Raw genomic sequence first — 21808 nt, forward strand, 5'->3', positions numbered from 1 at the left:
CCAACCAGTCCATTCTGAAGGAGATCAGCCCTGGGATTTCTTTGGAAGGAATGATGCTAAAGCTGAAATTCCAGTACTTTGGCCACCTCATGCGAAGAGTTGACTCATTGGAAAAGACTCTGATGCTGGGAGGGATTGGGAGCAGGAGGAGAAGGGGTGACAGATGATGAGATGGCTGGATGGCATCACTGACTCGATGGATATGAGTTTGAGTGAACTCTGGGAGTTGGTGATGGAGAGGAAGGCCTGGCATGCTACGATTCATGGGGTCGCAAAGAGTCGGACACGACTGAGCGGCTGTTCTGATCTGATCTTGCATGAAATGTTCCCTTGGTATCTTTAATTTTCTTGAAGAGACCTCTAGTCTTTCCCATTCTATTGTTTTCCTCTATTTCTTTGCACTGATCACTGAGGAAGGCTTTCTTATCTCTCCTTTCTATTCTTTGGAACTCTGCATTCAAATGGATATATCTTTCCTTTTCTCTTTTGCTTTTCACTTCTATTCTTTTCACAGCTATTTGTAAGGCCTCCTCAGATAGCCAGTTTGCTTTTTTGCTTTTCTTTTTCTTGGGGATGGTCTCAATCCCTGTCTCCTGTACATTCACAGGCATCCTTAGAAGAAATGGAGTATCCATCATAGTCAACAAAAGTCTGAAATGTAGTATTTGAATGCAGTCTCAAAAACAACAGAATGATCTCTGTTCGTTTCCAAGGCTAGCCATTCAATATCATGGTAATCCAAGTCTATGCCCTGACCAGCAATGCTGAAGAAGCTGAAGTTGAACAGTTCTATGAAGACCTACAAGACCTTTAGAACTAACACTCAAAAAAGATGTCCTTTTCATTATAGGGGACTGAAATGCAAAAGTAGGAAGTCAAGAAACACCTGTTGTAACAGGCAAATCTGGCTTTGGAGTCCAAAGGAAGCAAGGCAAAGGCTAATAGGTTTTGCCAAGAGAACGCACTGATCATAGCAAACACCCTCTTCCAACAACACAAGAGAAGACTCTACACATGGACATCACCAGATGGCCAACACCGAAATCATATTGATTATATTCTTTGCTGCCAAAGATGGAGAAGTTCTATACAGTCAGCAAAAACAGGACCGGGAGCTGACAGTGGCTCAGATCATGAACTCGTTATTGCCAAATTGAGACTTAAATTGAAGAAAGTGGGGAAAACCACTAGACCATTTAGGTATGACCTAAGTCAAATCCCTTATGATTATACAGTGGAAGTGAGAAAGAGACTTAAGGGACTAGATTATAAGATTAACATTCACCATTATGCATGATGAGTTATAGAAACCATCATGAATCTTGTATGGAAACATACTTACCAATGAAGTCATAAAACAAAAATAAATTAAAGAGTGAGTAAAAGGGATGATAATAAACTGTGGAAAATTCTGAAAGAGATGGGAATGCCAGACCACCTGATCTGCCTCTTGGGAAATCTGTATGCAGGTCAGGAAGCAACAGTTAGAACTGGACATGGAACAACAGACTGGTTCCAAATAGGAAAAGGAGTACGTCAAGGCTGTATATTGTCACCCTGTTTATTTAACTTGTATGCAGAGTACATCATGAGAAACACTGGAAAAAACACAAGCTGGAATCAAGATTGTTGGGAGAAATATCAATAACCTCAGATATGAAGATGACACCACCCTTATGGCAGAAAGTGAAGAGGAACTCAAAAGCCTCTTAATGAAAGTGAAAGTGGAGAGTGAAACAGTTGGCTTAAAGCTCAACATTCAGAAAATGAAGATCATGGCATCTGGTCCCCCCACTTCATGGGAAATAGATGGGGAATCAGTGGAAACAGTGTCAGACTTTATTTTTCTGGGCTCCAAAATCACTGCAGATGGTGACTGCAGCCATGAAATTAAAAGACGCTTACTCCTTGGAAGGAAAGTTATGACCAACCTAGATAGCATATTCAAAAGCAGAGACATTACTTTGCCAACAAAGGTTCCTCTAGTCAAGGCTATGGTTTTTCCTGTGGTCATGTACGGATGTGAGAGTTGGACTGTGAAGAAGGCTGAGTGCCAAAGAATTGATGCTTTTGAACTGTGGTGTTGGAGAAGACTCTTGAGAGGCCCTTGGACTACAAGGAGATCCAACCAGTCCATTCTGAAGGAGATCAGCCCTGGGATTTCTTTGGGAGGAATGATGCTAAAGCTGAAACTCCAGTACTTTGGCCACCTCATGCGAAGAGTTGACTCATTGGAAAAGACTCTGATGCTGGGAGGGATTGGGGGCAGGAGGAGCAGCGGACAACAGAGGATGAGATGGCTGGATGGCATCACTGACTTGATGAACATGAGTCTGAGTGAACTCAGGGAGTTGGTGATGGACAGGGAGGCCTAGCATGCTGCGATTCATGGGGTCACAAAAAGTCGGACACGACTGAGCGACTGAACTGAACTGAAAAGGGATGAATTCAAACAAAACCAGAAGTAATCCATACTGACAATACTTTGGAGAATGTGAGTATTTGGATAGATAGGGGCTTTACCAAACATAAACTTTTCACACCACAATACAGATATGGTTGGAAGCACCATTCAAAGTCAGATCATTGGGAAACCTCAGTGTCTAGAATGATCATGGTTACTTGGAGCCTAGATTAAAGGAAGAAAACTGAAGCAGATCCTCTGCAGAATTAAGCAAACTTCAACATCTCAATGTTCATTTTTATTATTAAACAAGTTATGGAATAAAAAATAGTTATACTATTTGCTTACATATTTAAGTTAGAAAATAGTGACACCATGTATCATCTATCTTTTAGCAATCATCTAACTTTTAGGTAAATGTTGCTGGTTTTAAAGATGTTTTAGTTTAAATATGCTGCTGGAGGCAAAGACTTTGATATTTTCAAAATAGTAGTGACATTCTTGTATTTGTTTATCTCAGTGTTAATTCTTATCTCTGTGTGTCCCTGAAATTTTAATTCAATAGGAAGGAGTTTTTCCATCCTTTCTATATCTGTGGTTTAGAGACCTTGCTGCCTCCCAGATTGCTGAATCTAAGCTTTCACATCTAGATTATTAGTAAGCCATCTAAACTTTGGCTTGAGCAAGCCATTATACCTTTTCATTGATCCAAAGGCGATTGGATTGTCGTGTTCAGTTCAGTTCAGTCACTCAGTCATGTCCAACTCTTTGCAACCCCATGGACTGCAGCCCACCAGGCTTCCCTCTCCATCACCAACTCCTGGAGGCTGCTCAAACTCATGTCCATCACGTCAGTGATGCCATCCAACCATCCCATCCTCTGTTGTCCCCTTCTCCTTCTGCCTTCAGTCTTTACCAGCATCAGGGTATTTTCCAATAAGTCAGTTCTTTGCATCAGGTGGCCAAAGTATTGGAGTTTCAGCTTCAACATCAGTCCTTCCAATGAATATTCAGGACTGATTTCCTTTAGGATGGACTGGTTGGATCTCCTTGCTGTCCAAGGGACTCGCAAGAGTCTTCTCCAACACCACAGTTCAAAAGCATCAATTCTTCAGTGCTCAGCTTTCCTTATAGTCCAACTTTTACATCCATACCTGTCTACTGGAAAAACCATAGCTTTGACTAGACGGACATTTGTTGGCATAATAATGTTTCTGCTTTTTAATAAGCTGTCTAGGTTGGTCATATCTTTCCTTCCAAGGAGTAAGTGTCTTAATTTCATGGCTACAGTCACCATCTGCAGTGATTTGGGAACCCAAGAAAATAAAGTCTGTCACTGTTTCCATTGTTTCCCCATCTATTTGCCTTGAAGAGATGGGACCAGATGCCATTATCTTAGCTTTCTGAATGTTGAGTTTTAAGCCAGCTTTTTCACTCACGTCTTTCACTTTCATCAAAAGGCTCTTTAATTCTTCTTCACTTTCTGCCATAAGGGTGGTGTCATCTAAGTATCTGCAGTTATTGATATTTCTTGCAGCAATCTCCTGGATTGTAGGGTAAGTGGAAGTTGCACTTAATGCCATGTTCTTTTGGCCCAATCCTGTATTATTTTTCCTATAAAGTGGGACCCCTGATCTGATCCTATGATGGTTAGGATACCACAGCAATTCAGAATTAACCAATTCAGATTTCCAATGCCCTGGTGGTGAATCTCTGATCACTGTTTTTGCAGGTTTAGGGTAATTTTATTCCTGATCCTGTGTCTACTATGGGTGCATGCATATGCTTTATTCTCTGATATAGGCAAAGGTCTTATGTAATCAATTTATATAATTTGGAAGGTTCTATCAGCTTTGACCTTTTCTGGAGTATTCATTTAATGACCTCAAGCTTTAAACTTTTGGCAATTATCTCTTAATTTGAAACTGGAGGCACTTGGTAGGTATACGTATTTCTTATCTCTAATCATGTGCTAGTGCCTTATGTGCTATCATGACTTGCTTGATGATGTGCCCATGCAATGAATCTGTCGATTGACATACCTGAATGCCCAGGTTTTGTGTTCTATTGTCCTTCTTGTTTATAAATAGGGCTTATGTTTTGAATTGGTTTCCCCCTTATGCATGAATAATTGTGTTTCCAAAGATAAATCCCAGAAATCCTCCCCTCATTAGTTTTCCTAGTGAATTTTCCTACCTGATTATTAAGTTTGGCTATGAGGTTACTAAGTTGTCCTTCTGATGTACAGACACATGTGTGATGAATATGGAAATGTCAGCCAGTGATATTTTCTGCCCTATATCCTCATCCCCTAAGTCTTAGTTTTCATTATTCAGTCATTTTCCTACCATGTTTTTGCCCTAATAACTATTCCATTAGCTACTGCCCATGAGTCAGAAAAAAGAGATACCTCATTCTAATTTTCCTTAAGAGGTTGTTCAATCACCAGTTTTGTGACTATTCAGTTCAGTTCAGTCGCTCAGTCATGTCCGACTCTTGGCAACCCCATGAATTGCAGCACACCAAGCCTCCCTGTCCATCACCAACTCCCGGAGTTCACTCAGACTCACGTCCATCAAGTCGGTGATGCCATCCAGCCATCTCACCCTCTGTCGTCCCCTTCTCCTCCTGCCCCTAATCCCTCCCAGCATCAGAGTCTTTTCCAATGAGTCAACTCTTCGCATGAGGTGGCCAAAGTACTGGAGTTTCAGCTTTAGCATCATTCCTTCCAAAGAACACCCAGGCTGATCTCGTTTAGCATATTGTGCTGATTCTCCAGAGCCTGATTCTTTCAGGGTCAGACTGTCATTAATACTCAAGGCCACGGCTGCTAGTGCACTCCAGATGGTGCCGTGGAGGTTGATCCATCTGTAAACCATCCACTGCCATGGACCAGGGTGGCCCTCATTGCTCAACTGCTAGAGCTTCAATAGGCACACTCCTTGGAAACTCCAACAAGTCCACTTTTGATGTTGCTGAAGTTTCCTGAGTTAATGCAGAGGGTCAACCCTCCATCCATATGTACCATTCAGAAATATACCATTTCTGTGGCAGTACTTCATGATCAGGGCATGTTTCCCTCTGTTTGCCAGGAGTCTATTTTACCCAATCCAGAATAGTCTCTTGCAGTCTAAGTATAACTGGTTTATGTTCTGTTAGTGGCTCTGGATTTTATAGGGCTTCACAGAGTACCCAGATGAGGTTGTCAATTGGTGGGTACCTATTCTTGGACCACAGGAACTTCTTAATCTAAAACCCAACCAGGCAAAATTTGGGGTTTGTGATTTTTTAGTACACACTGACCGTGTTGCAAACCCTTGTGAATATAGGAACTCAATCAGTCCCCTCGTGTTTCTGGTGCCTGAAAATACTGTAAATAGCACTTGTTCTATCTAATGAGGATGCAACTTTTAAGACAACCATTGTATTGGGTGGCCAAAAAGTTTATTTAGGTTTTTGTAACCTCCTATGGAAATACCCAAACAAAGTTTTTGGTCAATCCAATAATTTGATCTGTTGCTTCTATATCTAGTAGTTAGGGTGACTGTTCCCTATCGTAAATCATAGTCAACAGTCCTAATTTCATTATTATATAAATAAGTTCCCTTGCTGTTTTTCACTGAGATATTTTCCAAAGAGCTGTTTTAAGGGATGACATATTAGCTATAGGTTATCTTAATACCCAGGCTACTGCTACCCAGTAAAGCAATGATCTTTGTATATTAGTATAATTTTCTCCAAATACACTAAGGTGTTGATTAAATTTCACATCAGTAGTAATGGGTCTGAGTTGCATAACTTTTGCTCTTATGGAGGTCAGGGTTTATTCTTCTTTGGACTATAAATCTTTCACTGGGTTTCTGTGTCCAGATTAACTTATTGGGATTCCATTCTAATTTCTGTCATTTCTTGTCTAGCATAGGCTGTCTGCTCAGTGACTTTGATTTGTTTCATATTATCATTTGTTGTGGTTTTGTCTATTTTCACAAGCCTAGTTTCTATAGGTTAAAGTTACCAGAATCAAAAGGATTATAGTAATCATCATTCTTGGTGGGGGCGAGGGTTGTAAGTTGGTACCCTTAGGAGCAAAAGTGTCTTGGTTCCTACTCTGGAAATTACTTTTTGGACAATAGCCTTTACTTTCTGTCTGTCTGCATCTAAGAGTTAATTGTTCCTATTGGAACAATTGGAATTGTTGGGGCAATTGGAGCATTGGAATTGCTTCCTTGCTGCTGCTGCTGCTGCTAAGTCACTTTAGTCATGTCCAACTCTGTGCGGCCCCATAGATGGCAGCCCACCAGGCTCCTCTGTCCCTGGGATTCTCCAGGCAAGAATACTGGAGTGGGTTGCCATTTACTTCTCCAAGGCATGCATGCATGCTAAGTCGCTTCAGTCGTGTCCGACTCTGTGCGACCCTGTGGACAGCATCCCACCAGGCTCCCCTGTCCAAGGGATTCTCCAGGCAAGAACATTGGAGTGGGTTGTCATTTCCTTCTCCAATTGCTTCCTTACTTGCTCTTTTTAATGTGGGATACAAGTCACAAGGGCTCCCCAGGTGGCCCTAGTGGTAAAGAACCTGCCTGCCAGTGCAGAAGGCAAAAGAGATCCCTGGGTCAGGAAGATTCCCTAGAGGAGGGCATAGCATCCCATTCTACTATTCTTGCTTGGAAAATCCCAGGGACAGAGGAACCTGGAGGGCTATAGTCCATAGGGTCGCAAAGAATTGGACTGAAGCAACTTAGCATGCACACACACACAACTCATTAACTGGATGATCAGGCCAACATTTGCAGTTTTCTTAATTTTTTGTCCAGACTAGGTAGGTCTTCAGTAGATATCCAAGTACCCTTAGAAATTAATATATAACCCAACTTACACCTAAACCACTTCTTGAGTAATTTTGGTAGGGTTAATGATTAAGTCTGTCAAGATCTTCTTGCCTTTCACAGCAGTAAAAGTGTTCAAAGTATATTTTATTATAGAGATGCTTAATAGAACATTTCAACTCGTTTATAATATGGTAAAGCAGTATTAAGATAAGTATTGTAGCCAGCATTCAGAGAAGGCAATGGCACCCCACTCCGGTGTTTTGCCTGGAAAATCCCATGGACAGAGGAGCCTTGTAGGCTGCAGTCCATGGGGTCACTAAGAGTCGGACATGACTGAGCGACTTCACTTTCACTTTTCACTTTCATGCATTGGAGAAGGAAATGGCAACCCACTCCAGTGTTCTTGCCTGGAGAATCCCAGGAACAGGGGAGCCTGGTGGGCTGCCGTCTATGGGGTCGCACAGAGTTGGACAGGACTGAAGCGACTTAGCAGCAGCAGCAGCAGTAGCCAGCATTAGCATCTGACTATCACAGCTCTATCAAGTTTGTCTATTTATGGGCTGTTCATAATTTCAGGGGAATGCCATAGATATTTAACAGTATAAGTCTGAAGTTCATTGATTCAGTAATGGTTCTTATCAAACTTTGGTCAATTACAAGTTTAGCATAATTTATCAACCTGTATTTCAAATTTGACATTGAGTATGGTTTAACCTGGGCTTCCCAGGTGGCACTAGTGGTAAAGAACCCACCAACCAGTACAGGAGATATAAGAAATGTGGGTTCAATACCTGGGTCAAGAAGATCCCCTAGAGGAGGGCATGGCAACCCACTCCAGTATTCTTGCTCGGAGAATCCCATGGACAGAGGAACCTGGCAGTCTACAGTCCATGGGGTAAAAAAAAGTCAGACACAACTGAAGCGACTTAGCAAGCACGCACATATGGTTTAACCTACAGCACCAACCAATATTCATTATTACTTTGGGTCAGTTTGTTGACTATGCCAATTTGTTTCATTTTAGGCAAATTATGCTCAGAGACTGAGATTGTCTTCGCCAATAATTAATTAAACACAGGTTCAGTATAGAACTAAAATGTATAATAATAATTCACAAGTCAATAGCATGCAGGGTAATATCTTTTAATAATCCATTAACAAAATAACATTCCAAACCAATGATCAATTAACTACACTATTGTTCCAGGCAAAGGCTAGTCCAAATTTAGTAGAGATGTACCTTTCTTCAAGTTAGTTCTTAGTAGAGTCCGCCAAGCCAACTAAAAGTTGACATCATGCTGCCAGCACAAATTAAAAGTCCCTGCCACTACAGCACAATGCTCTAGCAGAACAATGGCCCCAGTGTTGGTGAAAAATATATTTCCTTCACGGAGCCGCTACACAGTTTTCACTTCTGTTGGAAAAAATTACCTTGCCAGGGCAGGGGCTAATGCCCCAAGGTGTTCAAAGAGCTACTTAAATCAGCAAAGAGTAGCCTAGTCCATATTTAATACTCTCAGTAAATCTTCACTAATTCTTGGTATTTAAAGTTTAAATGTCCCTTATGTCATAGTTGCTCCTCCATGAGTTCATATCAATAAGCACTCAGTTACATATCACTTTGATGCCATCTTCCTGACATGACCTCCCCAATGTAAGTAAATTCACCCTTAGATCAAAACAACTTCACTTACCATGAACAAGTGGATTTGAAATCATAACAAACCATACATATATCATAATAAATAGAGACAGGATGTGCACATGCTCCTGTATGCCCATGCACATGCACATGTGTGCACACACACACACATACACATGTTGGGCATGATCTGCTTGCTTTCTAAAGAGTGGTTCCTGGACCAGAAGCATGGGCCTCACCTGGCAACTTTTAAGAATGCAGAATGTCGAGCTCCACCCTAGACATATGGGCTCAGAATCTTCATTTTCATATGAAGCCGAGAAACATTTTTGAGAAAGACTTTCCTAGAACCATCCTAAAAAGGGGAAGCAGGAACGCAATGTAATGAGATAGAAAAGAGGCATATTACTGTGAAGAGAGAACAGTGACTGCTGGAGAGTATCTTCCTAACCCTATTTTCAGCCTCAGTCAAGAGGATCGCTCATACTCTAAAATAAACTATGAAATAAGACAATAGTCAACACACTCCACTTTGCTATTTTTAAGGCAAGTCTGAATATGTTATCATCCCAAAACCTTGATCTGAAATTCAAATAGGTGCCTCCAGCAGAACAATGGCGTTTCATGAACAATTGTAAAAATCACCTGGGAAGGCTTTCCTCTGGCAATGTAACTGGGTCTCGCATTATAGCACCCGGTCAAAAAAATGGTGTTTTTTCAAAAAATGAAATGAACTTTTAACTCAAAATAAGCATAAGCCTAAAATGCTCATTATTGTCTGCATGTTAATTGAAACAATGATACACAATTTAGTATATAATGAGAAGGAATACCATTTAGTATCTCTATCACTAAATAGTTTTCCATTGCTGTTTAACTAATTGCTTAATTTCCATAGAAACAAAACTCACAAGCCTTTTCTTAAAGTCCAAATAGCTTTCCAAGGCTGCATGGATGAGCTGCACTTTGAAGCTTAAGCCCTGTTCAGTAGATCTCTTATTCTACTCGCAAGCAATACCGACAGACAAACCATTCAGTCTACACTCTCTGGGCTCCGGATATTCTTCCTAAATGCTCCCTCTTGCTTCCACTGGGGTTTTGATAGAGGGAGAAAAAACTTTCAGAAATCAACCCCTATCATTAAAGGAAACTTCCTCTCCACATTCACCTCAGAAGCAGGCAACAAGTTTCTCCTGATGAATCTAGACCTTTCTTGCTGTTTTACTTTCCTCCAAGGCTCCAGGCTCATCTTGGGACTTTCCTCAAACTTGATTTCTACACCAACTTCAGTAGATTTTTAAGATACTTTCCTTGCATTTCCAGAGACTCTAGAGATTTGCTTTTAATTAAAGGAGATCATTTTCCCTTTATGAACATCTTTTCTAAAATAGGTTTTTATCAACCCTCACAGTAGTTTTTCCACAAAAAGACAAAGCTTGCTTGTTTAAAGAAGTGTCTGTTGGCAGGACTTATCGAGATGGCAAATTACAGGGAAATGTTTTATATGTGCGTTGCTTTACTTCAACATATTTATTTGCTTGTAAAACACATGAGAGGGAAGAAATTCATGAGGATATTTTCAAGATCAGAGAAGTCAGAAGTCGAATTGGGTTCATCTGGCCTGAAGATAAAAGTTCTTAATCCTATGGAGGTTAAGAATATGGGCTCCAAAGTGTACTGCCATGGTTCAAAGCTCAGTTTTGCCAAAGCTATGTTGGCAAATTGGGCAAATTCTTTATCTGTGCCTTGGTTTCTGCATCAGGATAATAAAAGAACCTACTTATTACTGTTGTAAAGACTGAATGATTTAACATACACAAAACGCCTAAAATACCTGGCTGATAGCAAGGGCTCCATAAAATAATAACTATTATTGGTTGTAGTCTAGCAGGATGTATGAATGAAGTGATTTTCCTAACACGTTCAAAGTTATGCTTGATTTCACCATAATTCTAGGCTTTGTATAATGCAGTTTATTACTATTTTTTTTTAATCTGATAGCCTTGCCCTCAAGGAGTTGGAAGCATTTCATATTATCCTCCCAGCAAATATTCAGGTAACACACACATGTGTCCTTTCTGGAATATGGGGAAACAGATGAACTAAGAATATAACTGACTTAATAGTGGGAACAAAGGTCAGCCTGCAGCCCATCTCTTTTAATGCCCCGCCAAATGTTCTTTCAACTAAAATACACTTCTTTAAAGCTAGTTCAAATCCATTTTGACTTTAGAAGGGCTGAGAACCTCTGCTTTCCAGCTTTTCAATTATTTGAGCTTGCCTACCTATAAATGGACTTCCCAGGTGGCACAGTAGTAAAGAATCCCCCTGCTAATACAGGAGACATGGGGAACTGTGGGTTGGATCTCTGGATCGGGAAGATCCCCTGGAGGAAGGCATGGCAACCCACCCCCATATTCTTACAAGGAAAATCCCATGGACAGAGAAACCTGGTGGACTACTGTCCATGGAGTTGCAGAGTCAGACACACCTAAGCACAACACACAGCACCAATAAATAGTCCCACTGCTAGAAATCTCCCAAAAGGCTTAAACGGAGAGGAGAGCTGCCTGCATGTGACAGAGGGCCAGAACTGACGATCTGTACTACAGTTATTGGAAATGTTTTCAATGTAAAGGTGGCCTGGCCTCAGGTAACTGGGGCCATAGTATACAGCTGAAGAAAGGAATCTTTGAGAAGCAAAGGGAGAAGACTTACATCATCTTCTAGAAAAGCAAACAGGATGGGAAAAAAGGGAGAAATGTCTTTACTCTCTCTGGGGATTCTTGGTTTACTGGAAAAACTGACTTGGCCGCCACACTGCTTCGGGTCCCTTGTTTCCTTTCCAAGGCAATTGTTGCATGCAGCATGATCCGCATGCCCTAGAGTCAACCTGAACAAGTGGGTGATTCCCAGGAAAGATTTTTGGCCTCCAAGCCCGCCAAACTGTGGTGCTTTTGCGAACCATATTCGAACATCTGCCTCCAGTGAATGGGGCTGGAAATCCTGCAAGAATATGTTTCCCAGAGGGTGATTTTGAGACTTCTTGCCTCTGGTGTCAGCCAAGACCTGAAGAGATGAAGCAGAAGGTGGATTAGAAAGGCAGAGAGAGGGCCATTTCACTGGGGGAAGGTCTCCTCTCCTAGCTAAGGATTCCATTAGAGTCTGGTGAAGCTCCCACTGGCTCTTATTTACTCTGAATCCGTTTTATCACAGTATCATATACAAGGAATTGTGCTTTGTAGTCAGACTCCCCAAAATACAGCCAACTGCTTCCTTGTGCCTCAACCAGAACTGGAATATTCAGGCGAGATGGTGAGGCATGGGCCCTGCTTTGGTTCTGGGTTGTAGCACTGTGACGTTTCCTGGCCTGTACAAACACCCCCCTCCCAGTTTGGAAACTGGGCGTCTGCCTGGCTGCGAGTATGCTGCTGCCATCCCATCCCGGGTGGGCCAGCGCTGTAGGTTTGGACTTACTCAAACACCTCAAAGTACTTTTCAAATGTTTTGGGTTCGCTAAAACCCTAAAGTGTGTTTGGCCTGCTTTCCCCCCTCTTTTTCAAACCCCTACATGTTTCAAGGGAAATTTAATCCATATGTTTCTGATACATTTACACTTAACTCATCAAAATATTGTTTTGTGAAAACCACTGGATGTCCAGGGTTCTTTAGGAGCTCTTTTCATGGAACTTTTGAAAGCTTTTTTTTCTTAGAAACAGGAAGTCACATTTGGGCCAAAAGTTAAAAGAACTTGAACCTCAAAAAAAAAAAAAAAAAAATTTGGAATTCTATCTGGAGTTCCAAATCCACAGGTTTCCAGGGGTTCTAATCTTGGCAAATCATCCCCTGTTTTGCAAACCCAAAGCCTATAAACAGAACCCAGAGTCAGGTTCCACAGTCTCTGCAAGAGCACAACCACCCCTGTGTTACATGAGACAGAAAAGGATGCAGCTAGAAAACTATGGCAATTGCCCTGCACATAAAAGAAAACTTTAAGTGCTTTTGTAGGACCATCAAAACCTGCGCAGGAGTATTTGAGCTTCATCTATGCCTTGAGGTGGATTTGATTGTTTCAAGTGCTGGGTAAATTATAGGCTCCCCTGCACACTTAAATCCTTGCTTTTTAAAAATAGAATGTGAGAGATTTGGGCCAAAGGTGCTTTGTTGCTGCAGAGCCCAAAATGAAAACCAGGACCAGGAGCTTCAGTTGTAAAACTAGGGGTTTACAGCTACAAGGAGAGAAGGACTTTCCTTTCCAGGACCCTAATTACTATAACTTTGCATCAGGATCTTGCCAGGGCACTGCTCTCAGCCCTGCCCTCCCACCCTCCTGGTGAAGGCTCTATTTTCCTGTCCAGTATCTCTAGCTTAAGCCCACTATAGGCAGGTTGAGTCAACCTGATTTCTCCCAAGATTCCTTTGTCCTCTACCAGCCTCATATTTTAAGCATTTCATAAAAACTACCTTACCATCCCTGCCTTGATATGGTTTTTTACAGCACTCCAAATTAAACAATTTTCATCACGGTAAAATGCAACTCCGATATCCTGTTCAAGTCTGGGGGGCAATCCTAGCTTCTGTTCTCATAGGCCCACAGTGGAGGAGAGCTGATATCCCATGTTTGCATGCTTTTCACTCAGGCTGGCTTTCCAGCCTTAATAAAGAATCCCCTCTGCTATCTGACTTAACCCTCCTATGTGTGGGGAACAGGGGAAAGGTGCCTGGACACCTAAAAAGAGCCTTCTGAGGGTGACCAGGGAGAGTTCATAAGTTCTTAGGCACCCATTCCACTGAGTTTGCATAGTGCAATGATCTGAATGTGTGTATCCCCCTAAAATCCATATTTCTCTTTCTTTTTTATTGGAGGATAATTGCTTTACAGGATTGTGTTGGCCTCTGCCATATAGCAGCATGAATCAGCCACAGGTATACATATGTTTCTCCCTCCTGAACCCCCATCCCAAATCCCACTCCATTCCACCTTTCTAGGTTGTCAGAGAGCACTGGGTTGAGCTCACTGTGTCACACAGCAAATTCCGACTTGCTATATATTTTACACATGGTAATGTATATGCTTCCATTAAAATCCATAGGTTGTCATTCATTCATTCAGTTGTGTCTGACTCTTTGAGGACCCAAGGACTGCTCCCCATGTGATGGTCCTTGGGAGGTGACTAGATTATGCAGGTGAAGGCTTCATAAACGGGGTTAGTGCCCTTATAGAAAGACCCCAGAGAAAGCCCTCACTTATGTTCCACCCTATGAGGACACATCAAAAGGCCAGTGGTCTGCCACAGCACCTGACTATTCTGGCACTCTGACCTCAGACTTCCAATCTTCAGAAGGGTGAGAAATAAATGTTTGCTGTTTATAAGCTACTCCACACTTGTTATAGCAACTTGAACTAAGACACAAAGTTCCAGAGGCAGACCCTCCCAGCCAGTAGAGTGCTATGCTTAGGATACAGAGGTGCCAGTTTCTTATATGGCAGGGAGCAACTTCTGTTGTCTGACCCCTCCCAACATGTGTGCTCAGAAATATGTGTAATGCCCACAGGGTACTTGGCACTCCATCGGAAACCATACTCTCCATATGTGCCTCCCCCTGTTCCGAACATGGCTGGGAGAAGTACCAATCTCTCTATCAACAGCATCCTCTGTGTCTTGTATTCCAAAGTTTGAACGCTCTGAAAACCACCCCCATACCACGTGCATGCTCTGAGAACTCATCTAGGGATGTGCACATATATTAAACTCTATACCCCTACATGCTTTGCAGACTTACACACAAACAACATATCTGCTCTGGCCAGATCAGAACCGGAGAAGCAGCAGGCTGTAGGGCAGTGCTGGTGATGGAGAAGGCCAAAGAAGGTGCTCAGTCTGCCTCAGCCTTGGCTTCGTTCCCCACACACAGGGCCCCAGTGACTGCACAGAGAGAGGAAAGGCCCCCGTCTAGGACTCAAGGCACCTTCCTGTTTGCTTGGCTGCCTTTGCACAATCTCTCTGAAAAATCAACTGTCTCCCCTTTCAGTCTTCCCAGGGGAAGGTTCTGGCAGTCCATGAAGTACTGTGTATAAGGTCTGTGCAATGAAAAAATTCCCAGGAAAACAGTTTTGGCCCAAGCTACTTTCTGTTAACCTTGGGTTTGCACTTCTGATTTGAAAGCAGGAAAAAAGAAATGCCATATTGTTTCCTCTAAACTTCTCTTACCTTGCTTGGCATGCCATTTGCCAGTTTAGACCACCTATCTTGCAGACCTGCCTTGGAAGAAAAGGCTCTCTGATGACGAGAAAATCTAGGAATACATGAAGCAAGAATGCCCTCTAATGGAAATGCAAAGGACACTGCATGATTCACAAAATTGTTAGCCTGGTGCATTATTTTAGTCTCATTGGCAACAGCAGTGCTCCAGATTTTAGATCTTGGGCTCAGAGTTAACATTCATGTTGCATATGATTCCAAAAGAGTGAATACTTCAAATGACTGTGCCTATACTACACCTAAGCCCCTGGGTCTTGTAAACAAGTTCTAAGAGCTTCTTCAGGCTTATTCTAGTCTTCTGTGCCATTTCAGCCTCTGTATACAACCATGCCACAATAAAGCAATGCCAAGAACCAACAAAAATTCTCCTCTGACCTGTCTAAATGTACATTGGTTTTGTATAAAAATGAGTCCTCTTATCACTTTGCTTTATGTCTCTGTTTTTAAAAAAATGTTTCCCTTCCTCTGTGCCCCTGACAGTTGAGAAGTATAAGTTTTCCACACTCAATTTCTTTCAGGTTCAAGATGGAATACCCAGTTCTCTGAGATTCTTTTCTATGAGAAGTTTCTATTTTCTTTCATGAAGGCATATGTTTATCATTGAACCCATTGCATGTGATCCAGAGCAGCACCGAAGCCCTCCTGGTCACGCAGTGGTGCAGGGTATGAGCCCAGGCAGAGCTGTGTCAGACAGCCGAAGAGGATTTTGTTCAGACTTGCTGACGGCACTTACTGAGAAAAACCCACATAGGCATTTTCCATAAAGACTGATGATTAGCTTAAATTGAACCTAGGATAAGGCTAAAGCTCTCCTGGTATTATGTATCTATTTCCTCTGTTGGTCAATTAAATAATTAATACTGAATGGTGCAGAGGCGGTTGCCCTGGCACTTAGCAGCCCATGTTTAAAGGCCTTCCCACCTACAGTTATTTAGCCATGATGATGGCTCAGACAGCAGATGGGATCTGGAACAGGGTAGGACTTATTCTACATACCACCCAAGCAGAATCCCAGAATCCAGGCCATGGGTGGAACTCAGGCCATTGACTTCTGTGGGTGGAGTTCTCTGAGATAAAAGCTGTAGAGATTGGTGTTGGCAATTTAATGTCATTAGAACCAAACCACATAGACACTGCTACTTACTTCTCTCCCACTGGCCTGGAAAATTACTGCCAGGCCTGTAGGTTGGTGGGTATTTACTAGACTTCTGACTGGACTAGTCAAACCTAAGCCAGCAGGAGTGTCTGCTCCTTTCTCAGGTTTTGATTCACAGTCTTTTCTTTGACTTCTGTGATTCAGATCATTAAAAGACTTGGGTGTGGGGGTGGTGAGGAGAAAGGGAGTGCTGCGGAAGGAGCAGGGGTGCTGGGGAAGGGGTCTCTGGAATACCTTACTACATAATCCTGCCTATAAAGGTCTCTTGCAAAAAGCCCTCAAGCCTCTAACATCATTGCTGGAGAGGGTGAAGAGAAAAAGTACAAATCAGTGGGACCTTTTTACATGAGCAAAATAAACATTAACTAAACCACTGTGTTAACATCAGCCACAGCCTGGCAGCTCCTGAGTCCACTGTTTGCCTGCTCTATGCCTCTGTCCTTCCATGTCTAAAATGGAAACAATGATATCAACTCATAGGGGTATAGAATGGTTAAGTAGATGAACTACCTCCATATTAACAGACAATTTGCATTTTGTTGGGTCAACTTGAAGACATGCTTTGCATTGGAACTCTGGTCTTGAAAACATAATAATGAACCTGATATTGAGCATTCCATCTTTGTCCATTTTTGTCTGCTGTTGCTGATTTGACACAACTGGGAAACACATAACTAGTACTGTGCCCACCTGATTTTGTCATGAAGAACATGATTACCTTCTCCTGATTTCTTCTGATGAAAGCCAATATTCTATTGATAACTCACATCAGAGTTGGAATAACTTACTTTTTAATGAAATAATTGCTATTTAAACTTTGGCAGGGTTTTTCATTAAGAAGATCCTGTCCAAGTTCCATTTTAGTTTCCCAAGCAGGTTTCTAGCAAGATAGATCCTCTGAAATCATTCTAAATAATTTTTTAAATTATTCAAAATCTCAAGTACTCCTGAACAGCCCAACACCAGTATCATTCTTTTTAGTACATTTTAGAAGGCTCTGATGCTTTGCCCCACATTTTTATCTTGCTGCAATATGAAAGTCTGACATCACAATATATTCCACTGAGTCCAGCACTTCTTGTCTCTCAGTATTTTAAAGTGCAAAGGCAGGGTGACATGTCAACCATCAGGGAAAAGCTATAGAGACTAGAAAGCGCATTTTGAGAATAAACTGGAACCTTCTTGATCCCTTTTATAGGCCTCCCCTTGCTTTAAGATGGCACAGGGGCAAGAAGCCTGGAGGCCCACTTTGAAAAATATTCCAAGGCTACAGCAGTGAGAAAATTAGATCCTTACCCTGGCTGAGGTCTTGGCCCTAGGGCAGAGTCCAAGATGGAGGGCAGTGAGAAGCTGGCGGTCAGCACAAAGGGCTTAATGAAGATGCAGTGCTGTAGGTCAGAGGTGCAGGTGTATTGGTTGAATTATGTGTGGGTTCGGGACCTGAGAAGCAAAGTGTGGGCGGCCTGGCCTCAGGGGTACATAAAGAGCTATGTGGCAAGATCCTCATATGACCTCTGCCCAAAATTGACTCAATCTGGTTCCAGCCAAATGTTATTCATTCCTCATTTTAAAGAGTGACATAGTCACTCACTAACTCCCAAAGGCCTGGAATTAATCAAACTTGCAGAGAACACACACACACACACAAAATGTATTTAATAACCTGGCAATTGTCTATAAAGCTTAGCATGGGGAGCCCTCCAGTGGCCATTAAAAAAATTGAACCCTGGTCAGTTTGGGCATCAGATAGTCTCTACAATCAACATTTTAAAAGTATCTGTTCATTATCCCCAGTCATATAACAGCATCTAAAATGAAGCTAGTCAAGATCTCTAAGAAGAAGAAAAGGAGTCTTGCTTTCCTCAAGATTCAGGTCACAGCAGTGAAAGCGTTGACACTGAAGTTGGCTTTCTGAGTTTGTTCTGGCAAAGTGTATGACTTTGGGCCCTTTCTGCCCCTCTCCGCTCCCTGAGCTCCTTCTCTGTTGCCCTCCTGTAGTTCTAAGAATCAAGAGAAATTACTGAGTTGACCAGCTAGTAGATAGTTCAGTTCAGTCGCTCAGTCGTGTCCGATTCTTTGTGACCCCATGAATCGCAGCACGCCATGCCTCCCTGTCCATCACCAACTCCCGGAGTTCACTCAAACTCACACCCATCGAGTTGGTGATGCCATACAGCCATCTTATCCTCTGTCGTTCCCTTCTCCTCCTGCCCCCAATCCCTCCCAGCATCAGAGTCTTTTCCAATGAGTCAACTCTTCGCATGAGGTGGCCAAAGTACTGGAGTTTCAGCTTTAGTATCATTCCTTCCAAAGAAATCCCAGGGCTGATCTCCTTCAGAATGGACTGGTTGGGTCTCCTTGCAGTCCACGGGACTCTCAAGAGTCTTCTCCAACACCACAGTTCAAAAGCATCAATTCTTCGGTGCTCAGCTTTCTTCACAGTCCAACTCTCACATCCATACACGACCACTGGAAAAACCATAGCCTTGACTAGACGGACCTTTGTTGGCAAAGTAATGTCTCTGCTTTTCAATATGCTATCTAGGTTGGTTATAACTTTCCTTCTAAAGAGTAAGCGTCTTTTAATTTCATGGCTGCAATCACCATCTGCAGTGATTTTGGAGCCCAAAAAATTAAAGTCTGACACTGTTTCCACTGTTTCCCCATCTATTTCCCATGAAGTGATGTGAATGGATGCCATGATCTTCGTTTTCTGAATGTTGAGCTTTAAGCCAACTTTTTCACTCTCTTCTTTCACTTTCATCAAGAGGCTTTTTAGTTCCTCTTCATTTTCTGCCATAAGGGTGGTGTCATCTGCATATCTGAGGCTATTGATATTTCTCCCACCAATCTTGATTCCAGCTTGTGTTTCTTGCAGCCCAGTGTTTCTCATGATGTACTCTGCATCTAAGTTATATAAGCAGGGTGACAATATACAGCCTTGATGTACTCCTTTTCCTATTTGGAACCGGTCTGTTGCTCCACGTCCAGTTCTAACTGTTGCTTCTTGACCTGCATATAGGTTTCTCAAGAGGCAGGTCAGGTGGTCTGGTATTCCCATCTCTTTCAGAATTTTCCACAGTTTATTGTGATCCACACAGTCAAAGGCTTTGGCATAGTCAATAAAGCAGAAATAGATGTTTTTTCTGGAACTCTGGTGCTGTTTCTATGATCCAGCGGATGTTAGCAATTTGATCTCTGGTTCCTCTGCCTTTTCTAAAACCAGCTTGAACATCTGGAAGTTCATGGTTCATGTATTGCTGAAGCCTGGTTTGGAAAATTTTGAGCATTACTTTACTAGTGTGTGAGATGAGTGCAACTGTGCAGTAGTTTGAGCATTCTTTGGCATTGCCTTTCTTTGGGATTAGAATGAAATTTCATAGTAGATAGAAGGTGTCCTAAGAATGCTCATTCCATCCACTTTTCCCAAGATCATTGCTTATGGTTGTTCCATTAGCTTTGGACCTTACAAAGACCAGAAATATTTTGTTAGTTGTCTCCTTCTGTGTTGTCTTCCCAACTTGCCTGATGACTGGCTCTTCATACTTCTTTATAGTCACAAACTAGTGTCTACCTTGTATATGGTCAGCCCTCAGCAAATGCTGATTATATTTCAGTATTTATATAACAAATATTTCTCCAGGGTCTCCTGTATCAGTTACTCATTGGGCACTTTGATTGAGGCTCACCTGCATCCCCAGAAAGAAGAGGCATTCTCTCACTCTCTTGTTCTCTCACTCTTATGCTCCCCTACTCTCTCTTCCATTTAAGTAAAAACAAAAAAAACTCACCTAGGAAGATTTGGGCTAAGTTATTCATTCCACACTCTTTGCAAGGTGGATATTCACAATGTGGACAGTGAAGAATTAAAATTAATCTTCTGGCTATGACAGCTGAAAGGTTTCTATTCATCAAAAATCTCTTCCTCCATGTTTTTCACTAGATACTGTAAAGAGCTGTTCTGTTCTGAGCTTAGTCACTCTTTGCAACCCCAGGAACAGTAGCCCGCCAGGCTCCTCTGACTATGAAGTTTTCCAGGCAAGAATCCTGGAATGGTTGCTATTTCTTACCCCAGGGGATCTTCCCAACCCAGGGATCGAACCCATATCTCTTATTCTCCTGCATTGACAGGAAGGTTCTTCATCACTGGCACCATTTGGGAAGCCCAACAATACTGGAGGGGGGTGCTATTTCCTACTCCAAGGGATCTTCCTGACCCAGGGATCGAACCTGAGTCTCCTGCATCTCCTGCATGGTAGGTGGATTCTTTACCACTGAGCTACCTGGGCAGCCCAAAGAACTGTTAGGAGTGTCTGAAACTTAAAATTATGCTTTTTGGTTCTCAAGTCTTTTCCATCAGTTTCCTAGTGGTGGTGAAAAGAGCAGAGGAGGATACTCTGAGAGTTCAATGAGGAAAAATACAGCACATGGGACCAACTTGATAAAAGGTAATGAAAACAGAGAAGACTAATGAAAAGATATCAGAAGAAAGAAAAAAAGAGTGGAATAACAAGACAGACAAGCTCAAAGAAATTCTCAGGATTATTTCCCAATCCCTGCATATTAGCATGTATGCTATAGCCTTTGAACATAACTCACTGGATAAGTATCAGACTAGCATATAACTGAATAGGTCAAAGTTTGTAAGGCTATATGTTTTTAAAGGGAGTAAAATATGAATGAACATGGCCATAACTGTCTGGAATCCTAAGTGTTTTCATACGTATCATTTATATGTGGCAGGTTTCACTTTCCAAAGATGATCACAACAATATTTCCCATCTTACTGGTTCTTCTACAATGTGACCTTATCACACCCATCAAAAGGTAGAGTCTAATACCCGCCTACCCCCTTTGAATCTTTGGACATGTTCAATGACAGAGTCCACTAGAAGTGACACAGAGAGCTTTCAAAACCAGGTCCTACAGGGCAATGCCACTTCTACTTTGTTTGTTTGAACCTTGCACTTGTCACTCCACACTTTTCTGTAAAAAGATTGATCACTCTTACATTGCCCACCAATGAAGCCACATGTTGTTGCCCTGGTCAGCTGCCAGACCTTAGTGAACCAACTTGGACATCCAGCCAGTTTGGGCTTTTAGATGATGGTATCTCCAGCCAGCATCTTACTACATCTGCATGGGTGACCTCAAGGGAGAACTACCCAGATGAATCTTGTCCCCACAAATTTTGAGCACAATAAAATTGCTGTTTTAAATTGCTAATTTGGGGTATGTGATTTGTTATGCACTCTGTCTATCAGGTCTAATCTCTTAAATCTATTTGTTACTTCCGCTGTATAACTGTAAGGCATATGATTAGGTCATACCTGAATGGTCTAGTGCTTTTCCCTACTTTCTTCAATTTAAGTCTGAATTTTCAAAAAGAGTCCACAATCTGAGCCACAGTCATGAACTGCTTCTAACAGAAGCAGAAGATATCAAGAAGAGGTGACGAGAATACACAAAAGAAATATACAAGAAAGATCTTAATGACTTGGATAACCACGATGG

General features: G+C 42.0%; 1 long non-coding RNA gene across 1 annotated transcript; it reads left to right on the forward strand.

Moving 5' to 3' along the window:
* Positions 1 to 1094: 1094 nt before the first annotated feature.
* LOC129641450 (uncharacterized) lies at positions 1095 to 20859 on the forward strand. Its single transcript, XR_008709340.1, has 3 exons — positions 1095 to 1200; positions 20426 to 20549; positions 20642 to 20859. It is a non-coding gene; the product is annotated as an uncharacterized LOC129641450 (long non-coding RNA).
* Positions 20860 to 21808: the final 949 nt, after the last annotated feature.

The sequence above is a fragment of the Bubalus kerabau genome, chromosome 1, assembly GCF_029407905.1.
Source record: "Bubalus kerabau isolate K-KA32 ecotype Philippines breed swamp buffalo chromosome 1, PCC_UOA_SB_1v2, whole genome shotgun sequence".
In the NCBI taxonomy this organism is placed as follows: Eukaryota; Metazoa; Chordata; class Mammalia; order Artiodactyla; family Bovidae; genus Bubalus; species Bubalus kerabau.